The 22741-nt window shown below is 35.5% G+C and overlaps 1 long non-coding RNA gene across 2 annotated transcripts in view; it reads right to left on the bottom strand.

Moving 5' to 3' along the window:
* Positions 1 to 11940: 11940 nt before the first annotated feature.
* The window catches only part of LOC148125321 (uncharacterized), a 74413-nt gene continuing 63612 nt past the window's right edge, over positions 11941 to 22741 (bottom strand). For both annotated transcript variants that reach the window (XR_015744423.1, XR_015744424.1), the window contains exon 4: positions 11941 to 11957. This is a non-coding gene — a long non-coding RNA (uncharacterized LOC148125321). The remainder of the gene's footprint in view (positions 11958 to 22741) is intronic.

The following is a 22741-nucleotide window of genomic DNA, read 5'->3' as shown; positions in this document are numbered from 1 at the left end:
GTTGGTGTTCAACTGCATGGTCTTAGGTAATCTGCATCCCTTTCACTCTTGGATCAGGCCATAATATAGATAGGGCATTGATCACATTTGGAAATGTGCTTACAAAGGAAGTGATGCTACTGTTAGGGCCTTCTGAATTGTTCTATAACGGGGGTGTCAAAGTCAATTTCATTGAGGGCTGAATCAGGGTTGTGTTTGACCTCAGAGAGCTGGGATGTGTGGCCATGGTGGGCATGACATGAGACTCATGTCAGAGGCACCAGTGGTGGCCAAATGCTAAGGCAGGACTTCCCTGAGACCATCCCTCAGTCTCATTATAATATATTTCCTTCCTTCCTTCCCTTCTTTTTCTTTCCCTCCTCATTCTCCTTTCTTCTTCCTTCCCCTCTTTCCTTATTTTTCCTTCCTTGGTCTCTTCCATATTTGCTTCTCTTTTTTTTTTTGTCTTTCCTCTTTTTCTTTCTCCTTTTCTGTCCCTTCTTACATGCTCAAATGCAAAAGGGAAAATATTTCTCCTTTTGTTTTGTTTTAAGTTTGTTTTTATAGCTCTCTGCCAGTGAAAACAAAGCTCCATTTTTGCTGGCAGAGACACCGCAGACTGGTCCTTTGCTGTTTCCAGGCTGACCGCATGGGCCAGATCTAAACCATATGGGCCAGATCTAAACACAGGTTGGATCCGGACCTTGAGTTTGACACCCCTGTTCTATAACATTGGTCACAGTATCCTTTTAGTCTGGCTCTGGGGTTTGGGACTGGGAAGCACTGTTTTGTGGTGCTTTCTCCTTCTTTCTCCATGGCCAATTCTGTGGGGGGGAGGTTTAGCTTTAGACCTCTACAATATGGGATACCTCAGGGCTGTGGTCTCTCGCCATTTCTCTCACTATTACAGACAATTGCTTATATTTTCATATAGTAATCCTGTTAATTTTCCAGAATATTATAGGAGAAAGATGGTTCAGATTAATAAAATAACTGTTCTTTAAAATTGCTCTGAGACTCGCTGCCAGAGTCCCTTCGATCCAGTTGGATTGGGAGGCTATAGTTATCCTGTAGGGATAACTGAGGAGAGGGGAGATCCGGGCAGGGGTCTGGGGGCATCATAACCCCCTTCCCCAGCCGGCTTAACTCCCTTTTCCAAAGGTGGTGGAGCGACGGTCAGCAATGGCCGCCACAAAGAACCTCTCCACTGGACAAGTTTTGTGCAGGAGGAAGTAGAGAAAGTGAAAGCCTTTGGCTGAACCAGGACGACAAGCAACATCTGAATACCCTGGAACTTTGGCTCTTGAAGTGATACATTGTTCCCAAGAGGATTGCAAAGCTGTGGTTGAAATTGAAAGGGAAAGCTTTTTTTCTCCTCACTTTCCTTCCCTACGGAGACAGCAGATGGAAATCGGAAATACTCGCTTTGGCAGCAGAAGGTACTAATTTTGAAAATTAAAGCCAAGGGGACATTAGATTTCTAAACACTGGCATTTAAAAATTAAAATCTTTTTGCTATAAGTGGGAAGGAAGAGAGTTAAATGATTTATACCAAGATTTGTTGAAGGAGACTGCTTTGAGCTTATAAAATCAGAGATTAAATTGCAATAAAACTTCCAAAAATTACCTTGGAATTGTGTAATTGAATTCTACCCCAGGAAGAGAAAGTATTAAAAGAAGAAAGTGCTAAATGAAATAGTTTGTGCTGACTTTGATTGCTTGATGACTTTGGGACATTTGTAAACTATCTTTTGAAAGACTTAAAAAATATTAGGATTGTTTAAAAAAAAATTTTTCACAATGGTATCTGTTGAAGAATTGAAAATGGAATTTGAAAAGTTAAAAGAAGAGGAAGAAGAAGGCAAGGGCTCTTTTGGATCTATTTTTCACTTCTTAGAAATGACGATTTCTACTTATCAGGAAATGCAACAATAAGAAGGTTGGGATGAAGAAGAAGAAGCCATCTTTAATGGACATATAATTTTAATTGAGGAAGAAAAGGGTAAAAAGGAAAAGAAAATGGAGAATTTAAGTTTTAAAAAAACAACCAAGAAAGGGAAAAATAAGGTGAAAAATTGATATAATGTCAGAAAGCAACAGAAAAGAGGAATACAACAGAGAGGGGAGACTAAGAGGCTGGAGATTGAGAGGGGGGGGTAAAAAGGCTAGACTTGATAAGGAAGGAAGGGAAAAAGTGAAGAGAAGTTATAAAGGCTTAAAACAAGATGTTAAAACAGGTTTTTTTCAGAGACAAAGGGTAAAATATAATCTAAAAAGAGATTCTGCAAAAGTACATAAGATTATATTGTAGTATTTGTATTTGAAATAGAGTTCGAAAATTGGAACAACATATGTGTCAATAGAACATTGTAGGGAATGTGTAAAATGTCTAAGAATTAACTAATAGAGTTTAATTAATTAATTTGTTATGGAACATTGTTTTTACCATACTATAAGCTCATTATGTTTTTTATTTTAAAATGTTACTTAGAATGTACTAAGCAGAATCAGAATGGAAATTATGTATTATTTTAAGTGTTAAATTTGGGGGAAAGATAGACCAGTGATTACAGGAAAAAGTTTGTATTAAAGAGAAAAGATAAATAGATAATTGAAAAAGAACGGACAAAAGATACAAGTATAATGATTTAAATTGAGATTAAATAAATAAAATAGAATTAAGAGAGTGAAAAGAGTGGAGAAGACATATGGAAAATTTAGAATGTTAAATAAGATATGAAATAGTATATAAGGTGAGCATGAATTTGATTTATGTCTGTACAAAAAGTTGTAACCCGGGGTTAAGCCGCTTTCTAAAAAGAAGTTTTATGTCTTTATGTTATGTATTTTGTTTGTTTATGTTTGTTTATTGAGAATTAATAATGTTGGATAAGAACATATGAAACAGTAATAATATGAAATATAGTAATATGAAATAGATGAAAGTATAAGTTTAATGAATAAAATTGAACAGAAGTAAAGGAAGAAACAGTGAGAAGTTGGAAAAAGAGTAATAAGATATGAAGTTGAATACATAAGATGGATATTAAATTGTGTTTGTATGGAAATGTGATAATTTAGAATTATGTTGTACTTAAATAAGATGTTTTATTTGTTTTGTTAAGTAGTTCTTAGAAAAGATATTCTATGTTCCTACGTTTTATGTTTTGTTTGTCTGGGTATTGTCTTTGAAAATTAATAAAATTTGTTTTAAAAAAAAATTGGTCTGAGACTCCACTAAACAATATTACAGCATAGGTAGCAGATGGAAGTTACTGTATAATCTTTTGGATATTACATCCCCATGTAACAAACTGTTTCTTCACAGTGCATAGAGGAATAATCCTCAGATATTCTACTTTCTCTTATATTATGTGGTTGTTTTGTACAAAAAAGGGGCTAAAGATGAAATAATCAAAGGCTATCTTCTTTGCTAATTACCCACAGTATTCTGCATGTTTATTACTCTCAGTATTGTTTCCAATGTCTCTAGAAACTTCTGTGCCTTTTTGTTGAGTTTATTGAGTTATAAATATGGATCATGTAGACTGTCTTTAAATCTTCTATCCTTTCCTCAACTTTTTCCACATATGACTCTTCTTCTACCTTATTTTGCTTGCACTTTGCTAATTTCTTTTTGACTTTTTTGTATATGCTGAGAATTAATGAATAAAAATAAATTTAAATTTTCGGCTTCCGGTTTGAGCTTCTTCAGTGACAGACCAAAACCTCATCTCTGCGAGGCTTCAATCTGTGCTTGCCACTAGAGCACTCCAAGCCGGCTGGTTTCAGGGCTAAGCCATCCCATAAAGGTGGTGAAGAGTGGGGAGACTGGCTGCAGGGTTGAGGACAGCCGCATCTCTCCTCCCCAGCTTGCCATAACTTCCTTTCCCGAAGGCGGTTGCAGCGGTGGTCGGAAATGGCCACCACAAAGAAAAACTCAACCAGGAAAGAATGTGCAGGAGGAAGATAAGAAGAGAAAGTTTTGGTTGTCCGAATTAAACAGCAAAAACAACAAATAAGGTACCTGGAATTGAAACTATTAAAAAACAATAACATTGTTCCCTAAGAAAATTTTTAAGCTGCAAAGGAGAGAGAAAATGGAAAAGATTTGGTTGTCTCCTTTTCCTATACTGACAGCTAAGAAACTTAAGCAAGAAATTGGAAAAAAATCCACTTTGACGTCAATAAGCATTTAATGCTGAAAATAAAAAGTCAAAGGGATAATAAAGATTTCTGGATAATTAAAAGTTTTTGAAAACAGGAAAGGAGAGAAAAAGAATAAAAGGGCAGGATTTGGAAGGGAGGAGACTTCCTGGAATTAAAAAAGAACTTACAGCAAAATCTCAACAAGACTTCCAAAAGATACATTCTAACTGAAATATCGCAACAAAAACCCCAGGAAGAGAAAGTCGAAAAAGAAATAAGAAGATATAACTCCAGACTATCTGGATTACTTGATGATTTCTGGATTCTTGAGAGACCACCACACCATTCAACTCTTATTTAAACTTCAATATATATCTTATGTTTATGGCCTTCAATATAATACATAATACATAACTTCCAATCGAATTCTGCTTGGTACATTCTTATAATACACACTATATTCTTTTTTTAAAAAAAGGTTTATAAATATATGTAATTATAAACCCTCATTCCATTCCAATTCAGTTCTATCATTAATAATCATTAAAGTCTTAACCTCTTTAACACTTCTTTTCAATTAAATATCATACTTCCTTAAAAACACATATAATCTCCATAATTAATTTTTCCCTTATTTCTCTTCACATATATTTTATAAATCATTAAATATACCTTTTGTTACATTTATTTATTGACAAGCATTCCAGCTGGATAAGAAGGGCAGTGTTGCCAAATGTATTCTAGGAGTTCCTCAATAGAGGTTTTTGGGAGGGGGGCATGAAGGGAGCCCCCCTTTTTAAAGGTAAAAAAAATTCATTTGGTCAATTCTCTGATTTCCTGAATGTGAGCTGCCTGCTCCTTAGAGAATCTACCACCCATACTCACGAGGGATTCGTTGTCGCCAGCGATTCAAGCGGATGGGGTGCACCAAGTCTATTCCAGATGATGAGAATGGGTGTGCCAAAGACGTATCTCTTTTGAGTGGATCACATCAGGGTCACCAGTTGTGGTGGTCTCTCATGAAAAGAAGACACTACGCAAAGTTGTCTTGGGATGAGAGCGCAGAGAGAACTCCAAAACCCTCTTTTATTAGAAGCAATCTTTGTTAACGTAGCAATTTTGTTAACGTCCTATCACAAATGCATTACATCACACAACATGCACTGATCATTCGCATAAAGCATACAAGGCTGCAGAGTTTAAGTTTGCTACAGTTCTGGTTATGAAATGGCAACAATTTGTCTTTGCTCCTTGCTCCGTGTTCCAGCCAACCACCAGAAGGCTCTGTTGTCCTAGCACATACACAGAGAACAAAGAATCATAGTTCCCACAGAATGGATGTAATTAAAAGATATAAAGGTGTCATACTCCAATTAGTAACTATAGGAGAAAATTTGTTTCATGAGAAAAGATGACATGAAATTGAAACAGAACATACAAAAGTATAAATATAATGATTTGAATTGAGATGAGATAATCAAAATAAAATTGAGAAAATTAAAAGAGGGGAAAAACTATATAGAAAATGTAAAATAGTATAAGATATGGAATAGAATACAAAAAGGAGCATGAAATTGAGTTTTGTGTCTGTATAAAGAAGTTCAACCCGGGACCATGCTATTTTCAAAAAAGATGTTTTACTTGTATTTTGTATGTGTGAAAACCCAAATAAAACTTTATTTTTTTAAAAAATTAAATTTTCTTTTAACTGAACTGAGTGATATATGTGCTTGTTCTGATCTTGTTATAAGGTCTGCCTGAGAATCATTTGGGAGAAAACTAAGCTAGAAATTTCCCACACTTCCAACATAAAAAGTTTAAAATAATAATTTGTTTTAAAAAACTTCTGCCTGATTCTTGGTGATTTTATTTGAAAAAATTCTTGTAGCTTAGTTACAGTATATGCATGGCTTAAGCCATTAATAATTTTTAGATAAATAATGAAACAAAATAGATTTATTTGAAAAATGAAAATGTCTTTGTGTATCTGCCCTTTCTTCCAGAAGTCTAATACATCAAACTTGCCATTCACTGATATCTTAATTACAACTCAAAGTCCTTACTCCTTCCCTGCCCTGAAGAAAACCTTTGGGCCAGCTTGCTGTTTAGATTCTAGTTGAGACCTGATGTTGTGTTACCATCATTACCATCGATCCTGAGAGCAGCAAACATGGTTGAACAAATGTTAAAAAGCATTCAGGGAAATTAATATATTTTCAACCAAGATGGCAGAGAAAGCAGAAGCCACAGATACATCATCTTGTTCTTAGTTTGTTCATCTTGTATGTGTGGAATGTGGGGAAGAATGTTTGACTTGGCACCTACCTGGATTTTGACTTCATTTCTTTTGATTGTGGTATTAGAGGATAAGCTGTTGTGGAACATATTTGTTATATGTATTTAGGGCTACTCTGTTGAGGAAATGGTGGTTTGTGTTCTTCCCACAGTGAACCTTCTTCTCTAGAAAGGCTATGGTGAAAGCTCATCATACATTTGTGGAGAAAATTGATGATACATTATTTATTTATTTATTTATTTATTTATTTATTTATTTATTTTTGTCAATTGCTTACAAGATAATAGGTATGAGTAAAACATAGTTATGAATACCTGGATACATATAAGAAAAATTATTGATTGGTGGAAGTTGATAGCTGAATGCTTTACCCAGCAGCAGTACTGTGGGTGGAACAGACAATCACATTTGTGATGCTGGTGTTGCTGGAACCTTTTACTGCAGTGTTATATGTGACCAGGGTGGAATGCTGCCAATTTAACAACCACTTCGGTGATCGCACACTATGCATGCATATGAACAATGCAAAAATCCTTACTTGCTATGTTACTTCTGGGAAGTAACATAGCTGAGAAGCAGCAATCCTCTCTTCCACACAGATCAGCTAAGATAATAATGATCAGTACAATGCAGAGGGGGGCAGGCCCACATGATCATTGGAGCGAACCACTTCGCTCGCAGCTAATCTTCGGAGCTGGGCGTGCGCCCGAACTGGTCTGAATTGGCAGAATCCCTCCCCTGTATGTGACTCTGTCAACTGATACTGGGAACAGCACTTCCTATGACTTTTTCGGTGGGCTCTATAAAGAAATTGGGGATTTTTTTGTTAATGGTTAGGCAGAGGGGAACATGGTGGCAGAATGACAGGTTACTGTGGACATCCCATTCCCCATAGAGAACTTATTTTCTCTTCCTCCTCCTTTCTTCTTCTTTTGTCAGCACCAAGGAGGACATCACACTAACCATGAAGCCAATTACTTGCTGTGCAGGACTTTTTTTTCCAGATAGGTCCACATAAGACTGGATATTTTGACTCCCAAAGAGAATTTTTCCATAGAGGCAATGAGTTTTTATTCCTTTCCCTTGGTAAGAGCTGAGAAGGAAGACTGGGGAGCTGGGTGGATATTGACAAGGAACCCTACCAGAAAGCTAGGGATGAAGTATCTCAGAGGATTCAGCTGTCTGGAGGTTATGGCACTCTGGATGGAAAACAAGAAGTTTCAAATGAACCCTGTGAGTGGCTCTGAATTTTGGGGCCTTCTTATTCACAGACATAGTATGTTTGGTACTGAATGGGGTTGCACTGACCCAGATAGACTCAGTGTACAACTTGAGAGTTCTCATGTCCTCCTGACTGCTGCTTGAAGAGTTTTCACAATTTTGAGTTGTACATCAATTGCACCCATTTCTGGATTAGGAGGCTTTTTCCACTGTCACTCATACTCTGGTTACCTCCCAGGTGGATTAAAGTATTCTACACAGATGCCCTTGAAAAGTATCTGGAAGTTTTAGCAGATGCAAAATGAAACAGCATGGGTAGATATGTGTGCCCTAAAGTGGCATACACATTACTCTGTGACCTGCATTTGTAGTTAGTTTTCCTCTGGATCCAATACAAGGTGCTACTTCTGCATTTTAAAGTCCATCAAGGCGTATGGCTAGGTTATTTAAGGGACTGCCTCTTCCCAATTATTTCCTACTATCCTATCAAACCTAGTAGGAAGCATACTCCAAATCCTGTCTGCTAATCCTATTTGCTGGAACTCAGTAGGGCTCTTTTCTGTCCTGGTATCCATCCTTGATGTCCCTCTGAAAATCCCTTATAACATGGGCATGTCAATAGGTTTGTGGATCTCATGGAAATGGGAATTTAATGAGGTGACTTCATTGTGTTTAATATCTATGCTCTCCCTGCCCTGTTCACCTTTTTTAAAAATAATAATAACATTTAAGTTTTAATTTTAGAGTATTTTTTATGATTATTGTTTTTATAACTTTACTGTATGCTGCCCAACGTTATGTTTCTATGAGATGGGGGAATATAAATGTGATAAATAAATACATTTATAGTAATATAGATTTAATTTATTGGAAAAGCAGTGATACACTTCATTGCTCATGATGAGATCTGAAACATAATAATACAATAAATATTTTAAAACCATACCAAAGAAACAGTGTGTTGCAACATAGCCCTGGAAAATTTACACCAAATATCTATTTTATAATTGTGTTATAAGAAAATTAACATTGTTAATTTTTTATATCTAAAAATAATTTTAAAATTAACGATTTAATTTTCTTGTCTATGGAGATTCTCAATTATCCAGGTCATAGTTATCCCAGAAAAGGTGAAAAAGCACCTTTCGGTTAACTTTTTGAGTCATAAAAGTGAGTGTCACAATGGCATTCATGAATTTTATATATGACACAAGCTTTATCCATTTATGCAAGCATTCCTAACATGCAAGCAGAGGTCAAAATTAAATTTTCATATACAAGTGTTGTGACTCAGAGGTTTGAGCCTGCTCTGTCAGAAGACATAGGCTCGAGTGATGAGGAAGATTTGGCATTGAGGTTTGAGCCTGCTTTGTTGGGAGACACAGACGTGAGCCAGGAGGAAGAGGAGGATTTGGCTCTGAGGTTTGAACCTGCTTTGCTGGAAGTTTCGGAATCATCTTCCTCCCCAGAATCTCCCTCCCTGGTTGTGCCTCAGGTGTCGGCAGATAATCAGGAGAGCGTGCCGGAGTCCTTGGCTGAGGATCAAGCTGAGAAATGCTGGTCTGATGCAAGGCAAAGACGCAGGCAAAAACGTGAAATACAACATAAAAGGAAATGTCAAATCAGGGACTGAGAAAAGAGACTGACACGCCCCTCAGGGAATATAAGGGGGCGTGTTAGCTCTGAATCCCTGTTCGGGTCAACTTGTTTATTTGAGTTAGCAGTTTTTGGACAAATTATCTGTGTGGCATTTGCCTCTGATTTATGGTTCTGCTCATTATCGGACTTGGCAGGCAGCTCCTGGAAGACTGCCAAGGACTGCTTCAGCCAAAGGAAGTTAACTCTGTCGTTCCTGGTCCTGTCTGTTTGTGTATTTTCCTTTGGAAATTTGGACTCTCACCTAGTGGCCACAGGTGAGACAACATTTAAGTATGGTGTTCCATATGATACAGTAGTAAATTGACACAATGTGCTAACAAAATGCTAAAAGTGCTCTTATGTATATTTAGTTGCGCCAATTAATTTCAGGCTGCAGTGGACACTCTTGCATCCAATTGTCTTTTGTATACCTGTTTCTTTAATTATGTCTTTCTATGATATAATAAATGCTACCCTATAACCCTGGAGCACCTAGCCAGCAGCATAAATCATGATATATTTTTAAAAGATAGCTATAATTACCCAAAAATAACAGTTCAAAACTGCTTACAAATTACTTCTTGCTTTTGACAAATAGTAGAGAAAATGATTGCCTAAAGACAATGTATAACACTGATTTAGGTGACATACTGTATGTGCTGGGAAAACACTATTCTTTTCAAAACAATCTCTTTACAGCAGTGGCAATTAATTTTCTCAGGTTCATAAGATTGCACATTTATAATTTTCAACGTCTTTCTTCAGAATCCTTTTAAGCTTTATTATTTTTCATCATGCATGTGTGATTTATATTTTTATCATAAGCTATAATTCAATTTTTATGCTCTGAGAAAGGAAGAATCTTAATGTTTATTAACTACTACTATTTCAAATAAAGATGAGCATTTCAATAGTTCTAAGAATTTAAAGTTTATTGTATGTCTTACATTTCCAGTTAGCAGATGAATAAAATGTAATAAAATTAAAATGCATAGAAATTAATATAAACTGTCATAAGCTTTCTTTACTCCCACATATCAGGGTACGAATTTTCTGATATCATTTCAAGGAAACCTATCTCTATTCTAGATTGCTAGTTATTTCTCTAGGATTGATATATTTTATTTATTTTATTTGTGAAACAAAAATTAAAAATTGGAACAAAAAAAATAAAAAAATAAAAATGTAACAGAGATGATAGGCATATCAATGGCCTACATGAACTATTTACCCAGCAAATATTGAGGTGATCTATCCATTTAAGGACTCAGAGAGACTGCTTCAAAACATTTTGTTTGAATACATGCATGAGCTTTGTTTCAGAAATGACCTGGTCTTCTGTGCATGCTGACAATGTCATGAAATTTCAAAATAGACCTTTGATAGGATGTGATACTACAAACTTCAAGCAAGAAAACTGGAGAGGCACTTGGTTATTTTATGAAGCTTCCCTCCCACTGTGTATATCTCATAGCTTTTGTTATCTAAAATTGGTGAAGCTAATATAGAATAATGTTTGAGAACACTATATCAGTGCCTGATAATAATGCCATGACCATACCTTTATACAAAGAGAATAATAACATCAGTAAATGCAAAGCTACATCAAATTAGTTTAAATGTATCTTCAAAAAATGTTTGGCAGAAATCTAATTGGAAATGTGTAAGAGATGACAAAGATCAAAATCTAGGAAATGAAATGTGACTTTATGCTGAATCTAAGTGTCCGGACTAATTTTTTGCACTTTAGCAACATAAATGCATGATCTGTGAGAAAAGTTGTATATTTTATTAATTAATAAAGCCATGGGATAAATAAATGAATATATGGAATAGACTTGAACTACAAAATGTTCTGGGGGAATTTCGGTCTGAATACTGGTTCTATAACTACTAATGTTATTAGTAGTATATAATAGAAGTAAAGCATAGTATAAATGATATTTGTAGAAAAGGAATGATGTTGTTTGGTTATTTGATGTATTTCTAGACACATCTTTATGGTGACCTTATTTTATTTTTTTTATTTTTTAAAAAATATTCATTTTAGAAATTTACAAGGTCACCTAATTCTGTAAAGGGTGTTTTTTTCAGATTCTTCAAAAACAATTATTATTCCATAATGTGGCTTACATTAGTGTTGGAGATGCTGAGGCAAAACGTATATTCAAAGGTTTACATATCTATTAAAGCTAGCATAGGAAAGCAAATTTTATAAGATAATGTGTCAGTCTTGATTTCAAAAGTTCATTTTAATAATTCTGTGAACTACATAGGCTGAGGATAAAATATGGACCATTTGCTGACCAGATATTTTCTTTGAGTCACCAATCATTAATTGCAATAAAGATGAAATTGGTTTCCTAGACACATTCATATATAAAATCCTCACTAATTATATTCAGTGACAATATTTCTAACAATACTTTGTCATTCATGATGCCTTTAAATTGATTTTTTTCCATCCACAAATGCATTGGCACAGCTATATATTGAAATTACACATAACTGCAAGCCTCCCACATATGATAGCATGTTATAAAAGTTCATCTGTTAGGTTAGATAAAAGAGCAAGTCTGTCTCTCTATTCCTGGAGGAAATAACAGATTCCTGTGTGAGTTGTCTCACTGATAGTATGATTTGCCTTCCACAGCCTCACATATATCCAAAAGTCCTGAAAGAGAAGCAAAATAATTTGAAGAGAATGTCAGAAGAAACTTCAAAAGTAACATAACAGCATTGATTGATTCTTTAAAAAGAATGATACAGGTTGCTGCTTTGAATGGGTGAAGAGTTCTTACCAGTAGGATTTTTTTTTCCTGATCTACAACCAAAATATGTCACCAATGTAAATATCCACCATTGCAACATTATAAATCTATTTTATTAAATATGACTAATAATAATGGCTGCCAAACTAAAACACTTAGAAAATCTGAAGCTTAACAACATTTTCATCTGTCAGTTACAGAAGACCATACTGTCTGGAACTGTACATATGCCTTGCTGATACATTATGACATCTTTGAGAAGAATTTGATGTGCATGAAGGACAGCAGCTTAAGAATTGGTAACTATGATTTCACATGTGTATATCTTCTTGCCCTATCTTCTGGAGAATTTTAAATAATCCTGCCATGATTTTTACTTGACAGCTGTTTGAATATTTCAAGACAGTTTTAGTGTGACAAAAAAGACAAAATTGCCATCAATTGCACTATCAGTTGCAAACAATTTAACTAATTAACAGCTGATATCTTGCAACAATACTTTTAATATTATTACACATCTGCCAAATTTCATCTAAACATCTGGTTGACTGTGCAATCAACCATAATAGGTCCTATTTTCTGGAAGAATTCTACTTGACAGTCCTTGGGGGCATCGGAGAGCTTTTGGGTGGCATTTATTGTTTTTGCAACTATATTATACAGTTGACTTGTTTGTCTTAAAATATATTATGTCATTCAGATCCCTTTCTCATTTAATGTTGCTGAGTATAGTTTCTCCATTTTATGCTTATGGTTTTGATTTGCTTTACACAGTATAGGATTTTGATTTGTCCTTACTAAATGTCATCTTTTTTCTGCCTACTGTTCTACCTTGTCAAGATTCTCTGGAACCATGATAGTGTCTTCCAAAGCAGGGGTCCCCACCCCCCTAGCCATGGCCCATTACTAGGCCTTGGCCTATTTGGAATTGGGCAATGGGAATGGTTGGCCAGAACCTCTATGCATGCAGCTCAACTTGAGCCAGTGGGCACTTGTGCATATGTATACTGGCCCACCATTCACACAAGTTGAATGCATGCACTGCATCCACCACTCACACTGGTCCACCACTCACACTGGTCCACCACTCACACAAGAGCTGCAGGAGTATACACACGCATGCAATGGTCCACCACTCACATGTCCCAGTTCCCCTTTCCTCTTCCAGATGGGCTGCTGAGCTGCAAAGGCTGGGGACTGTTGTTCTAAAGTTTCATTCTCCTCGTATCTTTCTGGTGTTTGAAAATTTGAAAATAATCTCTGACCCTGCACTTAGGAATGTTAGGTTCAAATACCTCAGCACCATAAATCCAAGAAACCTCATTGCTAGCCTGGCCACAGAATCAATGAGCTCAGGCAGGGAGGTGGCTACATAGCAGGGATGCTGGTACAATAGCAACAGCCCTACATGATGTCTCCTGGTGCCAAACTTAAGAAAAAGCATCTCACATCTAGCAACATGCCTATCAAGTATTTTGGATAACATTGAAGCCCCACCTCCTTACCCTGGGATCTCAGCTTGTGCCAAACCAATTGGTGTCTGTTGATAGGATTACTTACAGATTGCCAGGCTTTGATGAACTTACGAGCATGGCAGATGGTAGAGTGGCAGATGATTTTTGTGTTGCTCCAATTAAACTGGTGCTGTTTGATGTCAGTATGGATAGAGGTTAAGGATTTTGGATCATGGCATTTGACTGACAACCATCGTTTGTGGATCCTGGTTTTTAATTGACTTGACACTTGTCCTACATAGAATTGGTTGCAATTGTTTTAGTTGATTTTGTAAATTATATTGTTTCTTTCAACCTTCTGTATCTTGTATTTGGTTCTGGATAATTCCTGATAGAGTGTGGCTATTCCTGACTCCCACTGATGACTTCCACCTGAGCCATCATAAGACCCATTACAGCACCCTCACTTGATCCACCCATACCTGAGCCATCACAAGACCTACTGACTACACAAAGCCCTTATAAACAGAAGAATACTGATACTGAAAATCCCTTAAAATCCACTAGATGTTATCTAGCCTGGTAATGAAATGTTTGGAAACCAACCTACAAATTCAGATATTGATCTATACCCGAGCTACAAATATTCACCACCATTGCAAATCTCAACATATTTTCCTCTATCCATCGCTATTAGAATCTTATAGCCTCCCCACATCCCTGTTCATAGCAGCACATGTCCCAACCTGTGGTTCCTATAAACTATGTACATACAATTCCTGAGGGGTCTTTGCTATCTAAAGCACTTCTATCTAGCACCCAACACTTATGGGCAGTCAGAAAACTTCCCATTATAATCCAACAGCAGTCAGTTAGTCAATCTTCTGTCAGTGGACTGCTAAACTCCTAACTACACCTGCCCTTCAAGGCTATCATCCAATAAGGTGTGCTGCTTCACTTACAAAGCCTTCCAACTAATATCAATCCTAATATCATTTCTTGCAGAGTCCATTTGTTTTCTTGACCAGTCTATAATCATTGCAGATGCTTTTCATTTTTCTACTGACAAGGAAAAGGATTTTGTCTTTCTGAATTTTAACCTTTATAATTTTCATTTCATTTCTGCATATATATTAGCTGCTTACTGGTATATCTCCTTGCTGACTGCCCTACCTATTTTTCAAGTTTTATGCATATTCCTTTAAACCCTATTAGCTTCAATGAATTCACAACACTTTCATAAGATGTTCCTCATTTTTTTCCTGTTGAAATGATGTGCAGTTAAATTTCCAGTATTTTGAAAGTTTTTTCCCCTTAAATCTATGACCTTAAGATTTTTGTCAGTGGGATTCTGCCTAGTACTTCTCTAAGCTTTCTGAAATTGGTTCTCATGAAAGGTAATATGCATGTACAACTATACTAACTTTATCTTCAGGTAAATTTTAAACTTCAAGCTAACATAGTTATTCCAATTTTCCACTGCTTTTACATCTGCACCCAGTTCTTCCATTATGTCCAAATCAAAAATAGGAAAGTTAATTTCTTCTTAATTTTCTAGAAATGTATCTGTGTTACTTGATGTATAATTTTATTCTATTATGTTCTGTAATTTGGTTCAGGTTAGACCTAGGACACATCTACACTTTCTGCTTGTACATCAGTAGTACAGGCTATCCTTCATTTCTTGTTAGCTTCCCTATATAGATAAGATCAGGAAATCAGTTCTACAAGAAAGCTAAAATTACTTTTACTGAGATTGCAAGAATCTCATTGTGAATTATCTCCTCTTGCTTAAACTCAAGTAAATTAAGGAGGCATCTGTCAGCAATAGCACATAGACATATTCACAGTGCTTTACAGCCCTCTCTAAGTGATTTTTCAGAGTCAGCATATTGCCCCCAACAATCTGAGTCTTCATTTTACCAGCTTGGAAGGATGGAAGGATGAATCAACCTTGAGTCAGTGAGACTTGAACTGTTGAACTGCTAGCAGCCAGCGGAATTAGTCTGCAATACAGCATTCTAACCACTGCACCATCATGACTTTTCTGAATGTGCCAGTTCTCAATGTTATTTCATTGTTTTAGACTTTGAAATGATTCAGCACTTTTGTCTAGGTAACCGTTTTTGTATATTTAAGGATCATCTTCCTCACCTTTTTTTTTTTTTTGAGTGCAGAAATGGACAGTATTTTTTTCCAACCACTCCCAACACCTGACAAGGAATCCCCTACCAAATTCTTCCTCCTCAGCAATCAGAATTGATAATCTGTAGTGCTTTTCTTCAATCAATTTACAGACTTTGTTTTGATTGATTATAGCATCTGGCACTCACATCCTTCCAACAGCTGGTTGATGCCCTGTGAATTTATTTCTGGGCTATTATATTGCTATATTTTCTGCCTGTCTCTTCCTCTTCGTCCATGATCCAACAATAATTCATTGTGTTATGAATTTTAGTACAAAAATAATTTACATCATTAAATTTTTTTACTAATTATCTATTGAAATGGTCTATCTAATATTCAAAGTAGCTAGATCTAAGTGATCCAATACCTGAAAAATATTAACCAAATATTCCATTCCAGTAAAGTATCAAAAATGTAGTCTGTGAGTATTTTAAGCTATCAAGAGTTATGATTCTTTTTCTTTCAACATTATAAGACAACAAATCAGTTAGCACAAAAGGAGGAAAAGTCCTATATCAATATACTAAAGAAAACAAACAAAATGTTTGTAATGTACCTTATATGTACCATGTTTCTCTGAAAATAAGACATACCCCAAAAATAAGCCCTAGTTAAGGTCATTGTCAGCCAGCAGGGCATGGGTAGCACCAGAGGAAATGAGTGTGGAGAACCAATGGTGTCTTGCAGCAGCCACAGCCTGTGCAGCACAGGTGAGTTGCTTACCTATCCAAGCAGCAGGGGGAGGCAGAGGCAGGGGAAGGCACGCAATCTGGATGTGATGCGTGGGCTATGGGAAAGCTAAGAGTCAGTAAGCTCATCTTCACGTGGTGGCATTGACAGCAGATGGAGCAGAGGCATAGAGGGAAGGCACACAATCTGGACGTGCCACAGGGTTGGCAGGCAAGCCAAGAGACACGAAGATGAGCCTGACTCAACTGCCCATCCATTTTGGCCCATTGACTCTGTGGACTTTCATGGCCTGTGCATTGTGTACAAATTGCATGCCGCCCCCTTGCCTCTGCTGCTGTCTGCTGTTTGGATAGGTAATCAACTCACCTGCACTGTGCAGGCTGCGCAGCCCCAGAGTGTGCCAATCAAGGGGCCAGTGGGTTGCGGCTGCTGCTGGCAACATCAGCCCCACGTGCTCACTGCCTTTTGTGTGCATGCTGGGGTGTGTAGGGCACGCAGCTGGGTTGATCACCCTGATAGTGTGTTTCCCTAATGCTTATTTTGGAGCCCCCCAAAATATGTAACTGGATCTTATTTTTGGGAAACACAGTACCTAATTCCTTCACTATTGTCATATTTAAGTATATTCACCCATGTTGTATGACTTCTCTAATACCACATATTATTAGTATCATTATTATGATTATTACTCAATTGTTTTGCATATACACTGAGAGTTTCTGCAATGGAGACAAATTCCTTATGTATCTAACACACTTGGACAATATTCTATTCTACTCTACTCTACTCCATTCTACTCTATTCTTATTCCATTCCATTTAGTATAGGATTCTGTGCATATTCTGATTATTGATTGGGATGTTTGATATTCCTACATAAGTGAGGTAAGAAGTGTAGGAGTGTCAGGTCCCATAGATTCTTATAGGGATGCTGTCATTTTGGTGCGGGGGGGGAGGCTTCGAGGGATTCTCTGTATGGGGTTTCCGTTTCTATTCCTTGCTTTGCTTTGCAGTAACTTTCAAGGAGAGGAAAAGGAATGTGCCTTGAGCCAGCTGCCTTATCTTGTCTCTGGAGAAGAGCAGCAGTATTGCCTTGGAGAACAGCATTTATCACCTTCTCGGCCTAAGTTTCCCCTAACATCTTCATACCCTGGGATTGGCCCGATGTATTGGACTTTGGGAGGAGCTCTGTCTGCATTGGTTCAATCTAATGTTTCAAGTGGGAAAAGTTAATTCCTTCCTACTTCTCTTGCTATCACAATCTTCCAATAAAATTTTTATTCTTAAATGCTTTTTGTTTCAAGAGTTCTGCTTTCTTGAGAAGACTGGCAAGGCAGGACCTTATAGGGAGCCAAGATGCAGTATTTTTTGGTGATCCCGACTAATGAAAAAATCTCCACTCAAAGGTCCAGTTGGTACTAAAACTGGTATTATACGGCAAGGGTACCAAATTGGAACTTTTCCATCTGTTCTTTAAAGTTTAAATTTTAGTGTTGTTTTCAGACAATTTTGTTGGCCCATATGATTATTTTAAATTAATTTTATTGTTTTACTTTTGTATTATATGATGGCTGGATTCAACCATATGTTTTGTTTTAAAGTTGAGTATATTGAAAACTGCCATGAATCACTCAATTTGGCAAAGTAAAGTTTAGCAAGCAAACAAGCAAATAAACAAGCTAGTACACCCAGTAAAATATGATATGTGAAACTAATTTGCATAAATTCAGGCCCATTTAAGCTTAGTATCAAATAATGAATTTCTGAGTTATTTGTGCAAAAGGTGAATTCAGTTTTAAAAGGTCATAACAACAGTTTCTCTTAGGATGTTCAATAGTGCATTTATATCCTTGAAAATGAACATTTGGTTCCCCTGACTTTAACCTTAGCAGAGCCTTGATCTATAAGTACTGTTTTCATGTTCCTTTCAGCAACATGAAAAGGAACAGAAATAACATAGTACAAAAAGAATGGTGAGTGGCAGAAGCATGACCAAGTCATTCCCTTTGTATGCTGAACACTCACATTTTTAAAAGAATAATTTTGCACTCAGCCAGAGAGCTTTGAATAGAAAATATCTGAAGAACCCAGACCCACATTCTCTGATCTTAAAAAAAAGTTCCAGCATGCTTTCATTAAATGACAAATTACACGATTCAACACATACAGAGATAATATTAAGATTGCAGTTTTGTCCATACTTTCCCGGGAGTAAATGACTTATTTTTCAATGAACATATTTGCATTTGAAATTTATTTTTATATAATATGCCTAAAACATTCATTCATTCATTCACAAAGGTTTAAAAGAAATATATCATAAAATTTAAGTTCAAAGTTTATAAAGAGTGAAGCATATTATTTGAATGCTTTTGAATGAAAGAGAGATGTTTGTTTTGATATAATCTATGAGAAAGACAGTTTGTTTGTTTTGATTTAATAAAAATAAAATATTTTTATTTCAGTGAAATTAAACCAAGTGTAAATCTTATATTATGCATGCCATGAACAAACATTTCTTAAGATTTTTAAACTAGAACTGAAATAATTATAAAATAATTTAATTTGGTCCCTTTCTTTTTTTAGCTTAATAATATATATAGAAGACACAATAACCTGAGCTATCAATAAACAAATATTTGAGAACTACATTAGTAACTGCCTGGGCCTCATGATATGCTTTATGCGTGTTAAATAAAATGTAGTCTATAGATATCAAGAAACCTGCAATATTCCCAAGGATTGTTTGTTTTGGAAAAAGATAAAAACTAGATAGGTTAAAGTGAGCAGTACTGGCTCTATTATATTATATAATCATAAATAACAGCTCTTTTTCAGTTAGAACTGTAAATGGGTTAAAAAACAAAGGGTCACCAAAAATATGGTTGTTTTAAGAGATTTGAGCAGGCTGGTGAACTTTAAGATATTCAGCAACAACTTAAAGATATTCTGTCTAGGAGCTGTAACTGTGATATATTAGGAGGACTTTCATTGTGATATAGGCTGTGTGCAAATCCCTAGTAAATCCCTTGGGGGTTACAATAATTGGTTTATTTGAAAAAAAAAATATCATTATTTATGGAATCAAGTTGCTGGGGCTTCCTGCTCAGAAATCTGAGAATATTTAGATGGTGTGTGAGTTGTAAATCTGTAAAGTATGGATTCATGAACAGAAACACTGAGCAAGGATCAAATATTTCTGTCATCAACCTTCTTCCAATCACAGCACTGAAGATGTATTTAAATGAAGGACTTTTATTCCACTGTATATTTTCCACTACAGAGTAAGTACTCTAGATTGATCCATTAATTGCAGTTGGCTAGGCTTATCTAATCCCTTTCTCCTGGGCCTAATTTCTCCCTGTCTGGGAGAAGCAATGGTAGGTCAATTGCAGGTGGGCGTGGGGGGTGGATGCATAATTAACTGTGGATAAAATAAAAATAATATTTTATTTTTAGATAGCATGGGATGAAATTGTGAAATAAAACAATCATTCCAAAGTAAAATTAGAAGTATCTAAAAAATACCTGCTTTCTTTTATTGCCACTCTCATAAGATGATACAGTAAGACAACTTACCCAACAAAAATGACAAAAGGTCAGGGATTAGCCAGAATTCTGCTTTTTCATGAATCTTTAAGTGTTTTTAACATAAGGTTTGAACAAGCCCTTGAATATTTCTGTTAAAACATCTGTCTTCTATTAGTAATTTGTAATACTAGAATTTTTCTTTAAAAAAATCATTGTAATATATGGACATAACATTCATATTTACACACGTTTGAAAGTCTTTCCAAAGGTTAATACTTTGTGTATCTATTTGGTGTTGTTGGTTAAGTCTAGAAACCAGGAGCGTGTGAATTGGAAGCCACAGAATGATATGTAATAATGATATACTGTATTTACATGAACAAAAGTACTTTTGAAAGATTTACTTTCACTACAACATAACTGTTGTGTCTTGAGTATGATATTAGATACGTTAAATAACACAGAGAAACACAGAGACACAGATACAGACACACACATATACAGAGCATATGATAAACTATTATGCCTGATCATTATTCCCCAAGTACAACCTATAATTTTTTTTAAAAAAAATTACTATTTCCAATATTTTAAGTGCAGGTAGATATTAAACACTTTTTAGGGGAAAAAACTATTAAAGCTATAATAAAAGTTTGAACATCTTTGCTTTGAATACAAAAAGGTTAGTGGTTACTGATTACCTGATAAGAATATTAAATTAAATATGTTTCCCTAGTGAGAATCTGATAAGCTATACCTTGTTCTGAATTTTTTTAACAAAATTATAATCATTACAACAGTCTAGCAACAGCTTGGGGACCAGATCACAACAAAAGGGATGAGTCTGTTATTTTGTTCACAAATGCATACATTATTGTTTGTGATCATTCCAAAACAGATGGATAGAAAAATAATATAAAGTTATCTTACTAATGGATTGTTCCTGTTCAACATAAATGTAAATGCTAATTTTAAAATGTCCTGAAAAATGAATATTTCTAGGCAGCTTACATATTTATTGTACTTTGACAAAGAATGGGAACATCTTTTAAAAGTTATATAAGTTTAACTGAAGGAAAATTTCACAATGCACAACATTTTATTGAACATATTTTACAGAGGAGTATTGCTATCCCAGATCCTAGGACATGGCATAATACAAGGTGTGAAAGAATGATAGACCATCCACAGAGCAAATTCCAAAAGGAAATGGTTATCTCAGAGTAGGGCTATCAAACTCCCGGTCCATGGGCTGGATGCATCATTCACTGGCCATGCCCATGCCCAGTTAATGAAGAGGGGAAAAGTCCTGATATATCACATGACATTGCCATGATAATGTGAGTTTGACATCCCTGCCTCAGAGGAATAACAGGATAGGATAGGAAAAATTAAATGTGATATTTTCGTTTGCTTATTTAGCAATATTGGAAATGCAAAGCAAACAGTATTCATATTTATTCCCTAGAGCAGTGGAAAAGTGATTCTTTTGTCTCACTGATGAACTCCAACTAAGCCAAGTAAGCCATTCAGTAAGAACATTATCTGGAATAGTGGTCCAATAACATCTGAATTATTTCGCGATTTCCATCCATGCTTCCAAGAAAAAAAATCAACTTTGAAAACAAGGCAGGAAAATTAATTTGAGTCTCTCTTAATTATCTGAATATATGTTCTCAGAACTACTGGATTCCATGTATCCAACTAATGAGTAAATCATAGTATCTGGAAGATAAACAACTTTTATAGCAGTACTTAGCCAATGAGACTGATATACTTTTACCAGAGAGTAAATGGTTTAGATATAATTTTGTCTGTGTTTCCCAATGTTTTAAAAAAAATTCCATTGTGGTTTTATATATATAAATATAAAAGGAATTTATTTAATTCTTACCCACACGCATTCAGAAAAGGCAGTCATGGGTATGATTGGAATTATCTCGGGGGTCCCTTGATATATCAGCAGTTAAGTGTAGTGCATTTGCAAGGGGTCTTGCAGGTACATGGAAATAAATGGTAGGAGGTTTAAGTTTTAAGCTACAGCATATAGTTGTTTTATTTTCATATAAACAAATGAATAATATGGATTTGAAATTCTTGTGGGTCCTTCCAAAAGCATCCTCTTATGTCCATGCATAGCAGTAATATTTATGAATTATGGATCTTAAAACATAACAGTAGTTAGAGATCTTGGGCAGTTGTGAGTTCTTATAAGGATTTTAAAACACCTAAATCTGGTCCGCAAATTTCTTGACTATGGTTACTGTCACAGGCATTAATCTTGCATAATTTTGTAATTTTTGATGAAATCCCTCAGTAAAATGTCATACTCTTCATTAGAGAAAGAACCTCATCAGCCTAATAAATGTACCTAGCATTCAATGAAAAATCAAAATATCAACCATGCTATCCAATACCAAGATCTGTTTCTTATTGGCCTTTTGTCAAATCTTGAAATTAAAGCTATATTCGAGGGCTTTTTTGGTCTGCCTTTCTTCTAAACAATCTGGAGCATAGTCCCAGATTATTAATAATGGTTGAAGCCTTGTCAAAAATGCTATTATTGTCCTTAAATCAATGCAGGATTATCAAATTTGGTCTACAGAAATTCGGATAACCACTTCATGTTTAATTGGCAGTATTAGTATTATTAATAACTGCTTCTTTTAATTCTTGCAAATTTATATATGGCAGCACTAATAGCTGACCTTCTTGTTTTCTATTGATCTTTCTTTTCAATTTGCCTTAAATTTTTCCAAGAATTAGAATCTTCTGCAAAGACTCTTGACTTTGTGTTCTGTATTCAAAATATTTCATGCTTTGATA

Source organism: Pseudonaja textilis, chromosome 7, assembly GCF_049901715.1.
Source record: "Pseudonaja textilis isolate UNSWEBS1 chromosome 7, rPseTex1.2, whole genome shotgun sequence".
NCBI lineage: Eukaryota > Metazoa > Chordata > Lepidosauria > Squamata > Elapidae > Pseudonaja > Pseudonaja textilis.
The sequence above is the reverse complement of the archived record's forward strand: the minus strand, read 5'-3'. Positions and strand labels throughout refer to the sequence as shown.